Below are 18680 nucleotides of genomic sequence, written 5' to 3'. Positions count from 1 at the left end.
CTCTTCCCGGCGCTGCAGAGGCCAACCCTGGGCAAGAGCGCCCCCTGCAGACACCGGCATCATTGCCGAGGAAGCGCTGTCTTCTTAGAGCCGCTGCCGGATGTATGGGTGGCTCTGCCACCTCACTTTAAACCTACACCTAGCCTGGGGGGGAGGGGGCTGTTTCGAGAGGAGAATGAGGGGGTCTCATCCCACTGCAAGATTAAAGGCAGTCCCATGACATGAACCTGGGCTCTAGAGACAAACACAGGAAATTCTCTCAGGTATTCAAGTTCCTGGGCAGTGATTAATGTTTAGACCATTGGCTTGGTTGCTTGATTCAACTGACTGTCAATTCCGACAAAATTAAGCTCCTGGTTCCTCTTGTGGATGCCACCAAATCCTTGGTAAGGAATCCTGTTGGAACAAAGCTGGAGACATTCTGACAAGATGAGGGAGGCCGGCAAGTGGACACAAGAGTGATCACACAGTGATCAAAGGGAAACAGATGCTGCCTTGGCAAGGGCAAGGGTCTGAAGTATTTAACAACCAATGTGCTACATTCAACAGCCCTGTGAGATTGGCCTTCCCCTACCTACTTCTGTGCCTGGAGGTGACGCCCTGCCCATTGCTGAAAGGTAGATCATTTTCCCTGCTGCCCAGCCTATCAAGGCCAAAAGTATGACCTCAGAAAAATTTATGCTTAACTAGGTAAAAACGGCCATTATGGAATCAACTCTTAGGGAGCTTACTTAGAAAGTTGTGCAGAAATATGACATTCCGGATACCTTATATCTGGTGATGCCACCTATGAAGGAGCCTGATAAATACAAATAAGGAGTTTTAAACTTAGCTTTGATAAAGCACAAGTGAAGGGTTGAGGCAGAGTGGGAAAAGAATTATGAATTGGGAAAAATAACAACTAAACATATGAGTCTAAAATGAAAGTTCCCTCTCCCTTTTGGGTTTTACACAATATGGGCGACCAGTCTGATGATAATTCACTGAGTAATCTGGGACAGAAACTTATGATTTCACAATTCACCAGAAATATTAAAGTAAAATTAAAACTCCTTATAACCAAATGGTAGGTAAATAATAAACTTACTATCCGGGAATCAAATCAGGAAGGTGAGAAGTAGGGAGGCCCAGGAAACCCTGAATATGATCATAATCACAAATTTAGTATCCCCCAAATCATCTGAAAAGTCTTTGATTGAATTTTTCTTTTCTAGTATAGCTCCTCTGATCTTGTATCTTTTCATGATGGCTCCTGCTGGTCAAAGACCAATCCTTGATGTATGTGGCATTATTCCCTCCGTTGGGAAGCAGCATAACCTTACAGCATGAGGTCGCTCCTTATGCATCAGCTGTGGACAAACTGAACATATAAGAATCTCCCAAACCATGGTGGGATGTATAATAGAGAACAGCCACTTACTCTAATTAATAATGTTCAATTTTACAGTCTTTGCAGACAGAAAGTTACATGGGTGTAAGCTCAGCTGTGGAAGGATTCAACTATTGTAGCCATTGGCAACAATAAGTAATGGACTGAAACAAATGCCTATAGTAACTGATGTTTACAGACCATAGATGACTGGGTGTGATTTTTAAAAATATATATATACTAGTGCCCTTTTAGCAATAAAAATGAACACATCCATCCCTTCTAGTCTACAATGAGTTTAACTGACACAACTCGGGAGGCTGGGAATTCTGTTCCTGCAAGTTCTGATATTGGATGCCATATTGAACTACTCCCTTGACAGTGGGAAAAGATGGGGCCATTTACCATCCAGGCAAGAGAATAAGTGTCTCCTATAAGAAATCTGGCAAGACTAAGAGGAAAGACCTAAAGATATTGACAGCAGAGGTTTCCCAGCAAAACATCCCAGACAGATAATCCTACAGCAAATTTCACAATTGATACACCCTACTCATGCTTTCAGAGCATCTCATCAGATTTTTAGTCTCCCACTCTTAAAAATGAGCCAACAACCACAGATTACAGCCTCTAATATGAGAAATAGAGACCAAAAGTAACAGAAAGAAGAAATCTGGATAAAACCGAAGCTATACAGGAGGGAAGAAAGCTCCAACAACAAAACAAAACCAAGCCAAAACCACACCTATAACTGATATCCTCAGAGACACACTATTGAAACCATAAAATAAGAACAAGATGTTCTTGTAGAGATGTGGATGGACCTAGAGACTGTCATACAGAGTGAAGTAAGTCAGAAAGAGAAAAACAAGTATCGTATATTAACGCATACATGTGGAATCTACAAAAATAGTACAGATGAACTGGTTTGCAAGGCAGAAATAGAGACACAGATGTAGAGAACAAACATATGGACACCAAGGGAGGAAAGCGGGGCGGTGGGGGGGTGGAGGGCCGGTGGTGGGATGAATTGGGAGGTTGGGATTGACATATATACACTAATATGTATAAAATAGATAACTAATAAGAACCTGCTGTATAAAAAAATAGAATAAAATTCCAAAGAAAAAAAAAAGAACAAGATGTTCTTTAAAGGAGTCAATGAATAAAACTGAATTCCTGGAAATGAAAAATGGGAAGAAGAAATGAAAAATTCATTAAAAAGACTGAAGATAAAATTCAGGAAATCTCCCAGAAGGAAAAGCAAAGAGGCAAAGAGATGGAAATAAGAGACAAACGATAAGAGAAATAGAAGACTAGCCCAGGAATTACAGGAGGAAAGAAAAACAGGAGAGAACACTATTTTTAAAAATGAATTCTTTAAAATTTCCCAGATGGTAAGGACATGAGTTTTCATACTGAAAGGGCCCTCTTAGTGCTCAGCATTATTGAATGGAAATTGACCCACATTGAGTCACATCGTTGTGAAATTTCAGAACTCTAGGAATAAAAAGAAGCTCCTTTAGACTTCCAGAGATAGAAAAACTGATCATAAATAAAGAATCAGAAATCAGAATGGGGACTTCCCTGGTGGTGCAGTGGTTAAGAATCTGCCTGCCAATGCAGGGGACACAGGTTCAATCCTGGCCCAGGAAGATCCCACATGCCACGGAGCAACTAAGCCCATGCACCACAACTACTGATCCTGCGCTCTAGAGCCCTCAAGCCACAACTACTGAGCCCACGTGCCACAACTACTGAAGCCTGTGCACTGCAATGAAGAGTGCAGCCCCGGCTCGCTGCAACTAGAGAAAGCCCGTGCGCAGCAACGAAGACCCAATGCAGCCAGAAAAAAAAAAAAAGAAAAGAAATCAGAATACTTTAGATTTCTCAATAAACATACTGAAAGATAGAAGATAAGTGGGAACTGCCTTCAAAATTCTGGAGGAAAATTATTTCCAACCTAGAATTCTATACTCAGACAAGCTATCAGTCAACTTGGAGAATAAAATAGAGATAATGTCATAATTGCAAGGTCCCAAAAATGAATTTCTCATGCAACCTTTCTTTGGAAACTACTGGAATATATGGTCCATCAAAACGGGGGTGAATCCAAGAATGAAGAAGATAAGAAGACATAGAATCCAGTAAACAGGAGCTTCAACACAGGAAGGATAAAGAGAACCTTAAGGACAATGGAGACGAGATTCCAAAGAGAATGTGAAAAGAGATTTCAGAATGTTGGCTGTGTACCAGACGGGGTGGATCCAGGCTTTGTGGAGCTTGAAGCTTATACAGTTTGGGGATCCTCTTTAAGAAAATAAAATACAAAACACAAAGTAGGGTTTGAAAATGAATATGTAGAATGAGAAAAGAAATCATAACAAACTATAAATTTTAAAGAGCTGACAAATACCACAAACATCACACAAATCCAGAAAAATAGAATATTATTTTTATGAGTCACCTACTTGATTCATGTCTCTAATACTTTTTTCTCTATATTTTTCAGCTGCATAATTTTTCCCCCAATAATTTATTATGAAACATTTTAAACCTATAGAAAAACTTACAAGAACTTTACAATAAATACCATATACCTACCACCTAAGTTCTACATTTAACATTTTACTATACTTACTATATCACAAATCTGTCCATCTATCCAATTCTCTGTCCATCAGTTCATCTTATTTTTTTGATGCATATCAGACCGAATAATTTGCAGATGTCAGTACATTTCCCACCAACTACCTCAGCATGCCTATCCTTAATAGGAGATCAATATTTTTTTTACAATCCTTGCCTTTTTTTCGTTTGAGGTAAAATTTATGTACAATGAAATGTAAAAATCTTAAGCATACGCTGTATACTTTTTGGTCATCTCTACATATGACAATGATTTTGTGATATTTTTCTCTAGAGAGAATATGGAGATAATTCAGTCTTTTCTCCACTGTGGTTAATCAAAATTTGTTTTTATTATCAATAGAAGAGACGTATGAAATAAGCAACATTTACATATACACAGTACTGTTTGTAATAGTGCTACAGGCTTAAGCAGAATTCTGATAAATTCTATTTATGTGTTTCCCACCAAAGAAGAAAAACTGTACAGTGCATTTATAATTGTATGTGGTGCACTATTCAGTATCTTCCTGATAGGAGAAAACTAAATTGCTGGAAACTGAATCTGTCACTTATAATCTCCTACATCTGGTGAATGGGAAAAACTGTTCTACTGACTAGTTTCTGGCTCCTTACATTCAGACCTTGTTTCTCTGCCTCTACTCACCTATTTCTGCTGTCAGGCACCATAGGACATGTTCATATCTTGCTATAACCTCTGACCCTGCACCTTCATGTTACAACCCAGAGTGAGTTAGCACAGTAGAAGGTAGGAATATGCCTATAGCAATTCCTACTGGGATGACTGACAATAACTTAACTTTATACAGATGTGACTTCAAACTACATAAATAAATCCAACTAAATCCAAGTTAAATGGATTTCCAACTTACTTCCCCTTGGTTGGATTCCAAAACTGCAATGTGAGAGAAATTGTGACAGAGGGAAAGCTGGATAGGAAAGAGACAATGTATTTAACCAAAGTTAAAATATCTTACTTTGCAAACTATACAGAACTCATCATGTGGATACATTGCTAAGGCAAATGAAAGCTCCTGAAGCTTAAGCTTCAGTGTCATGGGAAACCTAAGCTGACAGGGTAGCCAGTCCATTTTGGAAGAGGTCAGAAAACTCCAGCAGAGATTTCTACAAGATAAAATTTATAGACAACTGGATGTGACTCAGTATAACGAGAGACTTCAACAATTGGTGGAGAATTAGGGCTTGAACATTCTGGTGTGCTCAGAGAAAATGATGAAAATGAAAAATAAGACAATTACTAACTCCATGGAAAATAAAAAGTTGTTCAGGGAAAGAAAAGTCATCATAATTTACTGGATGGCTCAGCTATAAATAATTTTTATCAGCATAATAATGTAAGCTCTGAAAGTTTGCCTATCTAAATTACAATATAACTGCATTAGGAGGGTGGAGGAATATGAAGGTATACGTACATGGTGCGGGCAGGGGATGAAAGAGAGTGAAATCCTCATCTTTCCTAACAGGAAGTGCATAAATGATGCCTAAAATGGAAAAAAAAATCAAGAAGCAATATAAGGGGGACTTCCCTGGCGGTCCAGCGGTTAAGACTTTGCCTTCCAATGCAGGGGGTGCGCGTTCGATACCTGGCCGGGGAGCTAAGATCCCACATGCCTCGTGGCCAAAAAACCAAAACATAAAATAGAAGCAATATTGTAACAAATTCAATAAAGACTTTAAAAATGGTTCACATTAAAAAAAAATCTTTAAAACAAACAAAACAACAAAATAGAAGCAATACAAGGAAGCTATTTTGAGATGTGGAAGCAGTTAAAATAATTCAGTGTTTGCCTCTGAGAAAGCAGAAGTGGGGGGAAAGGGATTAGGGACTGCTCTGCTTTCTTTCCCTTTATCTCTTCTTTCGTTTTTGTTAACAAACTTTGTAGAACAATATAACTGTTGAAATTTGCATGTAAATAATTTTGACAAATTAAAAATTAAAATACACTCATATCCTGTAATCTAGGGATTCTAGCTCTAAGATTTTAACTATCCCACAGACATACTCACACATGTGCATAATTACATTTTTACCAGGTCATTTATTGCCATATGGTCTGTGAGAACAAAAGATTGGAAATGATTTAAACATCATCAATAAGGGATTGTTAAATAAATGAAACATGTACCCATTGGAATACTAGGTAGCCTATTTAAAAATGAGGCAACTCTATGTATCCTGATACGGAGGAATCTCCTAAATGAAAAAGCGAAATGCAGAAAATTTGCATATATGCTACCACTGGTATAAAAACAAAAATAAATATACTTGTAATGTACAGAAGCTCTCTAGAAGGACACACAAGGAATGGAAACAGTAGTTGTCTCCAGGAGAGGGAACTTAATGGTTAATGGAAGGGATAGGAGAGTGACTTACTTTTCATAACTATACCCTTTTGTACTTCTAAAACTGCAGACCATGTGACGTTATCTATTAAAAAAGTAAAATTTTAATTAAAAAACTTCAATACAAGGGCTTCCCTGGTGGCACGGTGGTTGAGAATCTGCCTGCCAATGCAGGGGACACGGGTTTGGGCCCTGGTCTGGGAAGATCCCACATGCCGCGGAGCAACTGGGCCCATGAGCCACAAGTACTGACCCTGCGCGTCTGGAGCCTGTGCTCCGCAGCAAGAGAGGCCGCGACAGTGAGAGGCCCGCGCACTGCGATGAAGAGTGGCCCCCGCTCGCCGCAACTAGAGAAAGCCCTCCCACAGAAACAAAGACCCAACACAGCCAAATAAATAAATAAATAAATTTATTTTAAAAAAAAACAAAAAACTTTAATACAAAATGGAAAAAACACAGAATTAATTAAATGAACCCAAAGACAAGGCAAATGGATATTTGCTAACTAGTAACTGTATCAGTCAGGGTTCTCCAGAGAAACAGAACCAATAGGTACATATCTCCACAACCAAGCTTGATGTCCGTAACAGCCACAGGAAGAGATAGCCTCCAATTCACTTCCAACTTCTAAATCTCACCAGAGCACATATAATTGATGAAAGTTAATTTGTTTCCTGGACTCTAGCTGCAAAGGAGGGTGGGCAATATGTTTAGCTTACCACACTTTATAGTAAATGAAAGCATATCAGGAGATGACATTGTCTGGGGAAGCCAATCCACAGCATTTGCCACAGTAACTAAACTTGTGAAGGTGGTTTCTGAGAGTCTGATATAATAGTACCCATACCTGGCAGCCTTAAGCCCTTGTCCTTTTTGGGCTCAGTGTCATTAGTTTTCTAATGCCTTTGCAAAGCCAGAAAGCCACCAGAACTTTTCTTTCATTTTGCCTCCCATAATGACCAAGTACAATAATTTACATGCCTTAAAGAATATATTGCACCTGTCAAAGAAAAAAAAATGATTCCTGACACTTGTTAAAGATGGTAAGGAAGACTTTATTCAAAAGGGGCTACTACAATGGGGTTTTGCAGTTGAGGATAGAAAACGAGCTCAACTCTGAAAACAACAAGGACAAACAGGTATTTATAGCCAAGGAGCAGAGTGGGGTCAATGAATGGAAAATTACTAAGAGGAGACATCAGGGCTAGGGAGATTCTTGCTAGACCAGCTCAACAGGATTCTTGCTGAAGGCAGGCCAGGGCGATAAGACAGCAAGGATTGGGGATGAGGAATTTGATCAAATATCAACATGATCAGACCAAGGGTAGGAGTTTCTTGCTAAACTGACTCAGCAGGATTCTTGCTAAAACTGGAAGAAGAAGGCCAAGGACAGAGCCCAATTTCTAGCCAAAAAGAGGACTCAGAGGAACCTGACGAGAGATTGGTCAGGGAGAGAGTCTTTGTCACACCGCTCAGTACCCAATGGACAGAAATAATTGGGGAGGGGATAGAATGTGCGAGTTGGACAACTCTGCCTCAGAACATGCCATGTGACAATCCTTCCCACACCTGGAAGAAAGATGGCCTTGACAAGCTGACTTTAAGAAGCAGAAAACCACACTTGTAGGAGATCATTTATATCAGTGACAACAGATACAGAAAATATGAAATATTCTTCAAAATCTTTGCCTATATAATGTATTCATTTGTTTACTTTTTTTCACTGCCTGAGGACTTTTTAGAGACCAGCTGCTTTATAACTTTCCTATTAAAGATTAGAGGAAAGCTACTCTTAACCCCCAAAGAGAAAAAAAAGTTGCAATTTACTGTCATCACGGTCAATTATCTCAGTATGAAAGAGGGAGGTGGATAACCTTGTCCCCAAGAAAAGCAGAGCAGGTATCCACAGACTTAACTGTAGATGGACCTACCTTGGTGTGACTCTCCTGAGATGGGAAGATCTCAGCTCAGTGTTTTGAAACAATTCAAGAACAAAAGTTCTCAATCTTTTACCCATGGCCTTTAAGAAGGGTCAATTAATTATTTTAGGATCTGTCAAGGAAAAGGGAGACTGGATTTTGGCATACTATACTTGAGCTTGGTTATTTTAAATATTAAAAATAATAATAAATTAATTTCCCTAGAAGTAGGTCCATGGGGGAGCAAAATGGCATGGAAAGAATATGAGCCTTGGAGACCTTGGAACTCAGAAGAGACCTGAGTTCAAATGCCAGCTCTGCTACTAATCGAACTATGTATCCTGAAATGATTAGATATTTCTGCGTATAAAACCACCTCAAAATTCAGTGGCTTAAAACCACAGTCATTTAGTTCACAATTCTGCAGGTCAGTAATTTAGGCCAGTTCTACTGGTCTTCCGGGAGTCCCTCAGGTGCCTGCAGCTACCCACAGGTCAGCTAGGTGGCTCTGCTTTCAGGAGTTGGCTGGCTGTTAACCTGTGTACTGCTGCTTTCCTTCCTGTGCTCTTATTCTCCAGCAGGTCAGTCCAAATATGTTCTCACAGAGAAAGCATAGGTCCAAGAGAGATGGTGGAAGTGTGCAAGACCACATCTAGGGACCTAGGCTTGGAACTGGTATACTGTCACTTTCACCACATTCTGTTCTCTAAAGCAAGTCACAAAGCCAGCCCAGGTTCAAAGGTTGGGAAAATACACCACTCAAAGACCGGCAGAGTTACACAGCCAAGGGAGTAAGTACAGGAAGGCCATTAATTAGGGCCGTAAAACTGAATCACTACCACAGTGACTTTGGGCAAGTTATCTTATCTTCATGAGCCTCAGTTTCATCACATCTTAACTGAAAATAATAACATGTATCTGAAAGGTTTTTTTTTTTTTTAATTTTATTTTATTTTTGGCAGTGTTGGGTCTTCATTGCAGTGAGCGGGGGCTAGTCTTCATTGCAGTGCACGGGCTTCTCATTTTGGTGGCTTCTCTTCTTGCAGAGCACAGGCTCTAGGAGCCTGGGCTTCAGTACTTGCAGCACACGGGCTCAGTAGTTGCTGTGCATGGGCCCAGTAGTTGCGGCACACGGGCTCTAGGGCACGTGGGCTTCAGTAGTTGTGGTGCGCGGTCTCGGTATTTGTGGCTCGTGGGCTCTAGAGCACAGGCTCAGTAGTTGCGGTGCAAGGGCTTAGTTGCTCAGCGGCATTGGGGATCTTCCTGGACCAGGGATCGAACCCATGTCCCCTGCATTGGCAAGCAGATTCTTTTTTATTTTTTTTTAATATTTATTTATTTTTGGCTGTGTTGGGTCTTCGTTTCTGTGCGAGGGCTTTCTCTAGTTGCGGAAAGCGGGGGCCACTCTTCATCACGGTGCGCGGGCCTCTCACTATCGTGGCCTCTCTTGTTGCGGAGCACAGGCTCCAGATGCGCAGGCTCAGTAGTTGTAGCGCACGGGCTTAGTTGCTCTGCAGCATGTGGGATCGTCCCAGACCATGGATCAAACCCGTGTCCCCCGCATTGGCAGGCGGATTCTTAACCACTGAGCCACCAGGGAATTCCCTAACTTCTTGTTATACAGACTTTCAAACAATATTCTTCTTCTCAGCATCATCCTCACCCACTTTCAGAGTAACATGGTGCTTCATTTTTCTAAGTTTTTCAGAGTTCTGGATATGAATTTGCTTGAGTCTGTGTTGCTCTACTGCTGTCTTAGGTTTCAGCATTCACTGATTGCTAAGTCAGTTACTTCTCATCCATGGGCTTTCTATCTTCCAAAAGTTTGGTGCTGTCATCTCCATACCTAGTCTACCTTTCTTTTTTTTCCCCTTTTACTGTCAGGAGGTATTCAATGTGCCATGTCTAACTGAAAGCTGGAGATTAGGGTTTAATACCCACATGGGAACAGAAGATAAGACTTTGGGCCCAAGAAACATGAATTGAAACTGAGATCCCCACATAAAGCCAGAGCTTTCAAAGGAATGGAATATCAGTGAAAGGACAGACTAGGAAAAAACTCATTGACTGGCAGAGGAAAATGACAAAGAAGCTTTTAAACTGGACTCTGAGTAGGAAAAATAACTCTCCCTTAGGAATTTATAAACAGGAACAATGCCACACAATTGAATTAATACTATTAGGGAATCACCAAGCCAAGAAACTGACGTAAAAATTGGTCCAGGGTATATGATGCTCCTAGTGTACCTGGTCCTGAGTATATGATATTCCTAGAACATCTGGCCTTGTAGAAGCAAAGGGAAAACTATTTTGAAGATACATGCTCTTAACACAGGCCTCTTAAGATTCCCACAGCTAATGTTAAGTGAAAATGATCTCAAATTTGATAATCACAAAGCACAAAGGAACAATCATTTAAATGAGGATCCACAGAGACACACAAAGTAAGATTCAATTCTCAAGGTCTTTATAAATACAACAATCTACTGAACACTACTGAATAAGCATTTTCTTAAGTATTAAAGATATAAAAGAAAGATTTAGAGCCATAAATAAATAATAAGATATTATGAAAGAACAGGAATCTTTGAAAATGAATTAAATATAATTTCTAGAAATGAGAAATGAAGTCACTGAAAATAAAAACTCAGTAGATAGTTAATATCAGATTAGACACAGTTGAAGAGAGAATTTGTATGCTAGAAGATATAACTAGAATGCAAAACAGTTAAAAATATGGGAAAATGAAAAAGAGATTGAAAGTCATGGAAAATATAAAAGGAAGTCAAACAGAATTCCAAAAAGAGGGCTTCCCTGGTGGCTCAGTGGTTAAGAATCTGCCTGCCAATGCAAGGGACACGGGTTCGAGCCCTGGCCTGGGAAGACCCCACATGCCGCAGAGCAACTAAGCCCGTGTGCCACAACTACTGAGCCTGAGCTCTAGAGCCCGCGAGCCACAACTACTGAGCCCACATGCCACAACTACTGAAGCCTGAGCACCTAGAGCCTGTGCTCTGCAACAAGAGAAGCCACCGCCATGAGAAGCCCGCGCACTGCAACGAAGAGTAGCCCCCACTCACCGCAAGTAGAGAAACCTGCGCACAGCAATGAAGACCCAACAGAGCAAAAAATAAAAAATAAAAAAAATAAAAAAAAAAAAAAGAATTCCACAAAGAGGAAATAGAGAGAATGCAAGGAGGGTAATATTTGAAGAAATAATGGCTTTGTAGAGTTACTTGACCATATACCTTAGTCCACAAAGTTAATGTCATCAAATACCAAAGAACTATATCATATAGACTGTGTTCTCTGCCCACAGTACAATACAATGAGAAATCAGTAACAAAAGATAACAATGCCAGAAGTGGCCAAGATTGCAAAGAAGGAAAACCCTAAGCTCACCTCCTCCCATGGGCACACCAAAATTACAAACTCCAGAACTATGATAAAATTAAGCAAATATTGATGAAAAAGTCTGGAAGACTAACAGAATAGATCTTCTTCAACTAAAGATATAAAGAAGGAACCACAACAAGACAGGTAGGAGGGGTGGAGACGTGATATAGTCAACACCCACACCCCTGGGTAGGTGACCTACAAACAGGAAGATAACTACACTTGCAGAGGTTCTCCTCAAGGAGCAAGAGGTCCAAGCCCCACATCGTTCCCCAGCTCAGGGGTCCTGCATCAGCAAGATGAGCTCCTAGAATGTTTGGTTTTGAAGGCTAGCAGCACTTACTTTTGGGAGAACCAGAGGTCTGTGGGAAATAGAGACTCCACTCCTAAAGGGTGCATACAAAATCTCACATGCTCTGGGACCCAGGGAAGAAGCAATAATTTGAAAGAAGCCTGGGTCAGACCCACCTGCTGATCTTGGAGAGTCTCCTGGAGAGGCAGGAGGCAACTGGAGCTCACTCTGGAGACACAGACACTGGTGGTAGCCATTTTGGGGAGCTCATTCTACGAGGACACTGGTGCTGGCAAGGGCCATTTTGGAATCCTCCTTCTAGCTTATTAGAGCTGGGACCTGGCCCCTCCCACCAGCCTGTTGGCACCAGTACTGGGACACCTCAGGGTGAGCAACTAGCTGGGGGATGGGGAACACAGCCCCACCAACTAGCGGGCTGATACTAGACCCAGAACCCTCTTCCCTGCAACCACCCACCCCAGCTCCACCCATCAGTGTGCCAGCACTAGCCCTGGGGCCCCATGGGGTTCCACAGTCAGCTGCCTCATGACCCAGCCCCACCCATCAGCAGCTGGCAGCCTCCACACAATGCAGGGCCTGGCAAACAACCAGACAGGGGGACAGCCACACCTATCAGACCACCCACAGTAATCAGCCTGCCATAACAGAAGGACCCATGCAGCCCACATAGGGGGTACTCCTAAGGCATATAGCTCTAGTGACCAAAGAGGAGTGCACTGCTGGGATACATAGGATGCCTCCTAAAAAAGGCCACCTCTCCAAGGTCAGGAAACATAAGCACTTACCAAATACACAGAAATAAAAACAGCAAATGAGGCAAAAATGAGACGACAGAGGAATATATCTCAAACAAAGTACAAGATAAAACCCCAGAAGAACTAAATAAAGTGGGAATAGACAATCTACTCAATAAAGAATTCAATGTAATCATAAAGATGTTCAAAGAACTCAGGAGAGGGGCTTCCCTGGTGGCACAGTGGTTGAGAATCTGCCTGCCACTGCAGGGGACACAGGTTCGAGCCCTGGTCTGGGCAGATCCCACATGCCGTGGAGCAACTAGGCCCGTGAGCCACAACTACTGAGCCTGCGCGTCTGGAGCTTGTGCTCTGCAACAAGAGAGGCCGTGATAGTGAGAGGCCCGCGCACCGCGATGAAGAGTGGCCTCCACTTGCTGCAACTAGAGAAAACCCTTGCACAGAAACGAAGACCCAACACAGCCGAAAATAAATAAATAAATAAATAAATAATAAAAATAAAGGAATTCCTTTAAAAAAAAAAAAAACTCAGGAGAAAACTGGATGAAGAGAGTGAGAAGTTGGAAGTTTTTAACAAAGAATTAGAAAATATAAAGAAGAACCAGAGATGAAGAATATCGTAACTGAAATGAAAAATACACTAGAAGGAATCAACAGTAGATTAGATGATACAGAGGAACAGATTAGTGAGCTGGATGGCAGAGTAGTGGAAATCACTGAAGATGAACAACAACAATAAAAAGAATAAAAAGAAATGAGGACAGTTTAAGAGACCTCTGGGACAACATCAAGCATACTAACATTCGCATTATAGCGGTCCCAGAATGAAAATAAAGAGAGAAAGGGGCAGAGAACATATTTGAAGACATAATAGCTGAAAACTTCCCTAACTTGGGAATGGAAACAGATATCCAGGTCCAGGATTCACAGAGAGTCCCAAAGGCTATTATCAGCTGATGTTTCAGCAGAAACTCTGCAGGACAAAAGGGAGTGACATGATATACTTTAAATGATTAAAGAGGAAAACCTAAAACCAGTAACATTCTACCCAATAAGACTTTCATTCAGATTTGATGGAGAGATCAAAAGTTTTACAGACAAGCAAAAGCTAAGAGTTCAGCACCACCAAACCGGTTTTACGAGAAATGTTAAAGGGACTTCTTAAAGTGAAAGAGAAAAGGCTACAACTAGAAATATGAAAATTACAAAAGGAAAAATCTCATTAGTAAAGGCAAATATACAGTAAAGATATTAAATCAACTATGTATAAAGCTAGTAGGAACGTTAAAAGACAAAAGTAGTAAAATCAGCCATATCCATACTAAGTAGTCAAGGGATACACAAAACAAAAAGATGTAAAATATTATGTCAGAAACAGTAAACGTGGGTGGGGACAGTAAAAATGCAGGGTTCTTAAAATGCATTTGAACTTTAGAGATCAACAACTTAAAATAATCACATATATATAGATTTCTATATATAAACCTCATGGTAACCGCCAACCAAACATAACACTAAAGATAGTCATCAAATCACAAGGGAAGAGAGCAAAAGAAGAGGAAAGGAACAACAACAAAAAAGAACTACAAAACAACCCCAAAACAAGTACATACCTATAAGTAATTACTTTAAATGTAAATGGACTATGTTCCAACCAAAAGACACAAAGTGGCTGAATGGATACGAAAACAAGACCCATTTATATGCTGCTGACAAGACACTACTTCAGATCTAAAGATGCACAGATTGAAAGTGTGAAAATAGAAAAAGTTATTCCATGCAAATGGAAATCAAAAGAAAGCTGGGGTAGCAATGCTTATATCAGACAAAATAGACTTTAAAACAAAGATTGTTACAAGAGATAAAGAAGGACATTATTATACATACATAATGATCAAGGGATCAATCCAAGAAAAAGATATAATAATTATAAATGTATATGCACCCAACAAAGGGGCACATAAATACATAAAGCAAATATTAATAGACATAAAGCAAATTGATAATAACACAATAATACTAGGGGACTTTAACACCACACTTACATCAATGGACAGATCATCCAGAAAGAAAATCCATAAGGAAACACTGACCTTAAATGACACATTACACCAAACAGACTTCACTGATATATATATAGAGCACTCCATCTGAAAGCAGCAGAATACACATTCTTTTCAAGAGCACATGGAATATTCTCCAGGATAGAACACATGGTAGTCCACAAAACCAGCCTCTGTAGATTTAAGAAAACTGAAATCATATCAAGCATCTCTTCTCACCACAACGTTATGAGACTAGAAATCAACTGCAAGAAAAAAACTGCAAAAAACACAAACACGTGGAGGCTAAAAATTATGTTACTAAACAACTAATGGATCACTGAAGAAGTCAAAGAGGAAATTAAAAAATACCTAGAGACAAATAAAAATGAAAACATGACAATCGGGCTTCCCTGGTGGCGCAGTGGTTGAGAATCTGCCTGCCAATGCAGGGGACACAGGTTCGAGCCCTGGTCTGGGAAGATCCCACATGCCGCGGAGCAACTGGGCCCGTGAGCCACAATTACTGAGCCTGCACGTCTGGAGCCTGTGCTCCGCAACAGGAGAGGCCGCGATAGTGAGAGGCCGGCGCACCGCGATGAAGAGTGGCCCCCGCTAGCCACAACTAGAGAAAGCCCTTGCGCAAAAACGAAGACCCAACACAGCCATAAATAAGTAAAAATAAATAAATTAAAAGCATCCAGAATCTTATAAAAAAAAAAAAACATGACAATCAAAAACCTATGTGACACAGCAAAAGCAGTTCTAAGAGGAAAGTGTATAGCGATACAAGTTTACCTCAGGAAACAAGACAAATCTCAAATAAGCAACCTAACCTTACACCCAAAGGAACTATAGAAAGAAGAACAAACAAAACCCAAAGTTAGTAGAAGGAAGGAAATCATAAAGATCAGAGCAGAAATAAATGAAATAGAGACTAAAAAAGACCAATAGAAAAGATCAATGAAACTAAATGCTGGTTCTTTGAAAAGATAACCAAAACTGATAAATCCTTAGCCAGACTCATCAAAAGAAAAAGCAAGAGGGACCAAATCAATAAAATCTGAAATGAAAAAGGAGAAATTAAATGAACACCACAGAAATATAAAGGATCATGAGAGACTACCATGAAAAACTATATGCCAATAAGATGGACAACCTAGAAGAAACGGACAAATTCCTAGAAATGTACAATCTCCTAAGACTGAACCAGGAAGAAATAGAAAATATGAACAGTAATGAAATTGAATGTAATAAAAAAAAACTCCCAACAAAAAGAATTTGAAAAAGACTAGATACACGTATATGTATAAATGAATCACTCTGTTGTACACCTGAAACTAACACAACATTGTTAATCAACTATACTCCAATATAAAATAAAAATTAAAAAAAAAATCTCCCAACAAACAAAGGTCCAGGACTAGATGGCTTTACAGGTGAATTATGCCAAACATTTAGAGAAGAGCTAGCACCTATCCTTCTCAAACTATTCCAAAAAACTGCAGAGGAAGGAGGGCTTCCGAACTCATTCTATGAGGCCAGCATCACCCTGATACCAAAACCAGACAAAGATATCACAACAAAACGAAAATTACACGGACTTCCCTGGTGGCGTAGTGGTTAAGAATCCGCCTGCCAATGCAGGGGACATGGGTTCAATCCCTGGTCCAGGAAGATCCCATGTGCCACGGGGCAACTAAGACCGTGCGCCACAGCTACTAAGCCTGTGCTCTGGAGCCCGCGCACCTAGAGCCCATGCTCCAGCAACAAGGGAAGTCACTGCAGTGAGAAGCCCACGCACCGCAGCAAGGAGTAGTCCCTACTCGCCACAACTAGAGCAGCAACAAAGACCCAATGCAGCCAAAAATAAATAAATTTTTAAAAAACACTCAACAAAATTTTAGCAAACCAAAATCAACAATACATTAAAAGGACCATGATCAAGTGGGATTTATCCCAGGGATGCAAGGGTGGTTCAATACTACATCACATTAACAAATTGAAGAATAAAAACCATATGATCATCTCAATAGATGCAGAGGAACCTTTGTCAAAATTCAACATCCATTTATGATTAAAATTATCCAGAAAATGGGTATATAGGGAACATACCTCAATGTAACAAAGGCCATATGCGATAAGCCCATAACTAACATCATACTAAATGGTGAAAAGCTGAAGGAATTTCCTCTAAGATCAGGAACAAGACAAGGATGTCAACTATCACCACTTTTATTCAACATAGTATTGGAAGTCCTAGACACAGCAATCAGACAAGAAAAAGAAACAAAAGGAATCCAAACTGGAAAGGAAGAAGTAAAACTGTCACTGTTTGCAGATGACATGATACTATATGTAGAAACTCCCAAAGATGCCACAAAAAACTACTAGAACTTATCAATGAATTCAGTAAAGTTGCAGGATACAAAATTAATATACAGAAATCTGTTGCATTTCTATACACTAGCAGTGAACTATCAGAAAGAGAAATTAAGAAAACAATCCCAGTTATAATCCTGTCAAAAAGAATAAAATATCTAGGAATAAATCTAACTAAGGAGGTAAATGACCTGTCCTTGGGAAGCTATAAGACACTGATGAGAGAAATTGAAGATGACACAGACGGAAAGATACACTGTGTTCATGGATTGAAAGAATTAATTTTGTTAAAATGACCATACTACCCAAGGCAATCAACAGATTCAATACAATCCCTATCAAAATACCAATGACATTTTTCACAGAACGAGAATACATAGTTCTAAAATTTGTATGTAAACACAAAAGACTCCACATAGACAAAACAATCTTGAGAAAGAAGAACAAAGCTGGAGTTATCATGCTCCCTGATTTCAAACTAAACTATCAAACCATTGTGGTACTGGCAAAAAAACAGACACACAGATCAATGGAACAGAACAGATAGCCCAGAAATGAACCCACATTATATGGGCAATTAATCTATGACAAGGAAGGCAAGAATATACAATAGGGAAAAGACAGCCTCTTCAGTAAATGGTGTTGGGAAAACTGGACAGCTACATGCAAAAGAACCAAACTGGACTACCCTCTCACACCATGCACAAAAATAAACTCAGAATGGATTAAAGACTTAAATGTAAGACCTGAAACCATAAAACTTCTAGAAGAAAACATAGGCAGTAAGCTCCTTGACACTGATCTTAGTAATATTTTTTTGGATATGTCTCCTCAGGCAAGAGAAACAAAAGCAAAAATAAACAAATTGGACTACCTCAAACTAAAAAGCTTTTGCTCAGCAGAGGAAACTATCAACGAAGTGAAAAGGCCACTTACTGAAAGGGAGAAGACATTTGCAAACGATATATCTGATAAGGGGTTAAAATCTAAAATATAATATACAAAGAACTTATACAGCTCAACATCTGAAAAACAAACAACCTGATTAAAAAATGGGCAGAGGATCTCAACAGACATTTTTCCAAAGAGGACAAATAGATGGCCAACAGGCACATGAAAAGATGTTCAGCATCACTAATCATCAGGGAAATGCAAATCAAAACCACAATGAGTGGGGCTTCCCTGGTGGCGCAGTGGTTAAGAATCTGCCTGCCAATGCAGGGGACATGGGTTTGAGCCCTGGTCCGGGAAGATCCCACATGTCGCGGAGCAACTAAGCTCATGTGCCACAACTACTGAGCCTCTAGAACCCGTGAGCCACAACTACTGAAGCCCGCACGCCACAACTACTGAAGCCTGTGCACCTAGAGCCCATGCTCTGCAACAAGAGAAGCCACCCCAGTGAGAAGCCTGCTCACCACAACGAAGAGGAGCCCCTGCTTGCCTCAACTAGAGAAAGCCTGTGTGCAGCAATGAAGACCCAGTGCAGCCAAA

This window comes from Balaenoptera ricei, chromosome 11 (genome assembly GCF_028023285.1).
Source record: "Balaenoptera ricei isolate mBalRic1 chromosome 11, mBalRic1.hap2, whole genome shotgun sequence".
Classification (NCBI taxonomy): domain Eukaryota; kingdom Metazoa; phylum Chordata; class Mammalia; order Artiodactyla; family Balaenopteridae; genus Balaenoptera; species Balaenoptera ricei.
This window is presented reverse-complemented; position numbering follows the sequence as displayed.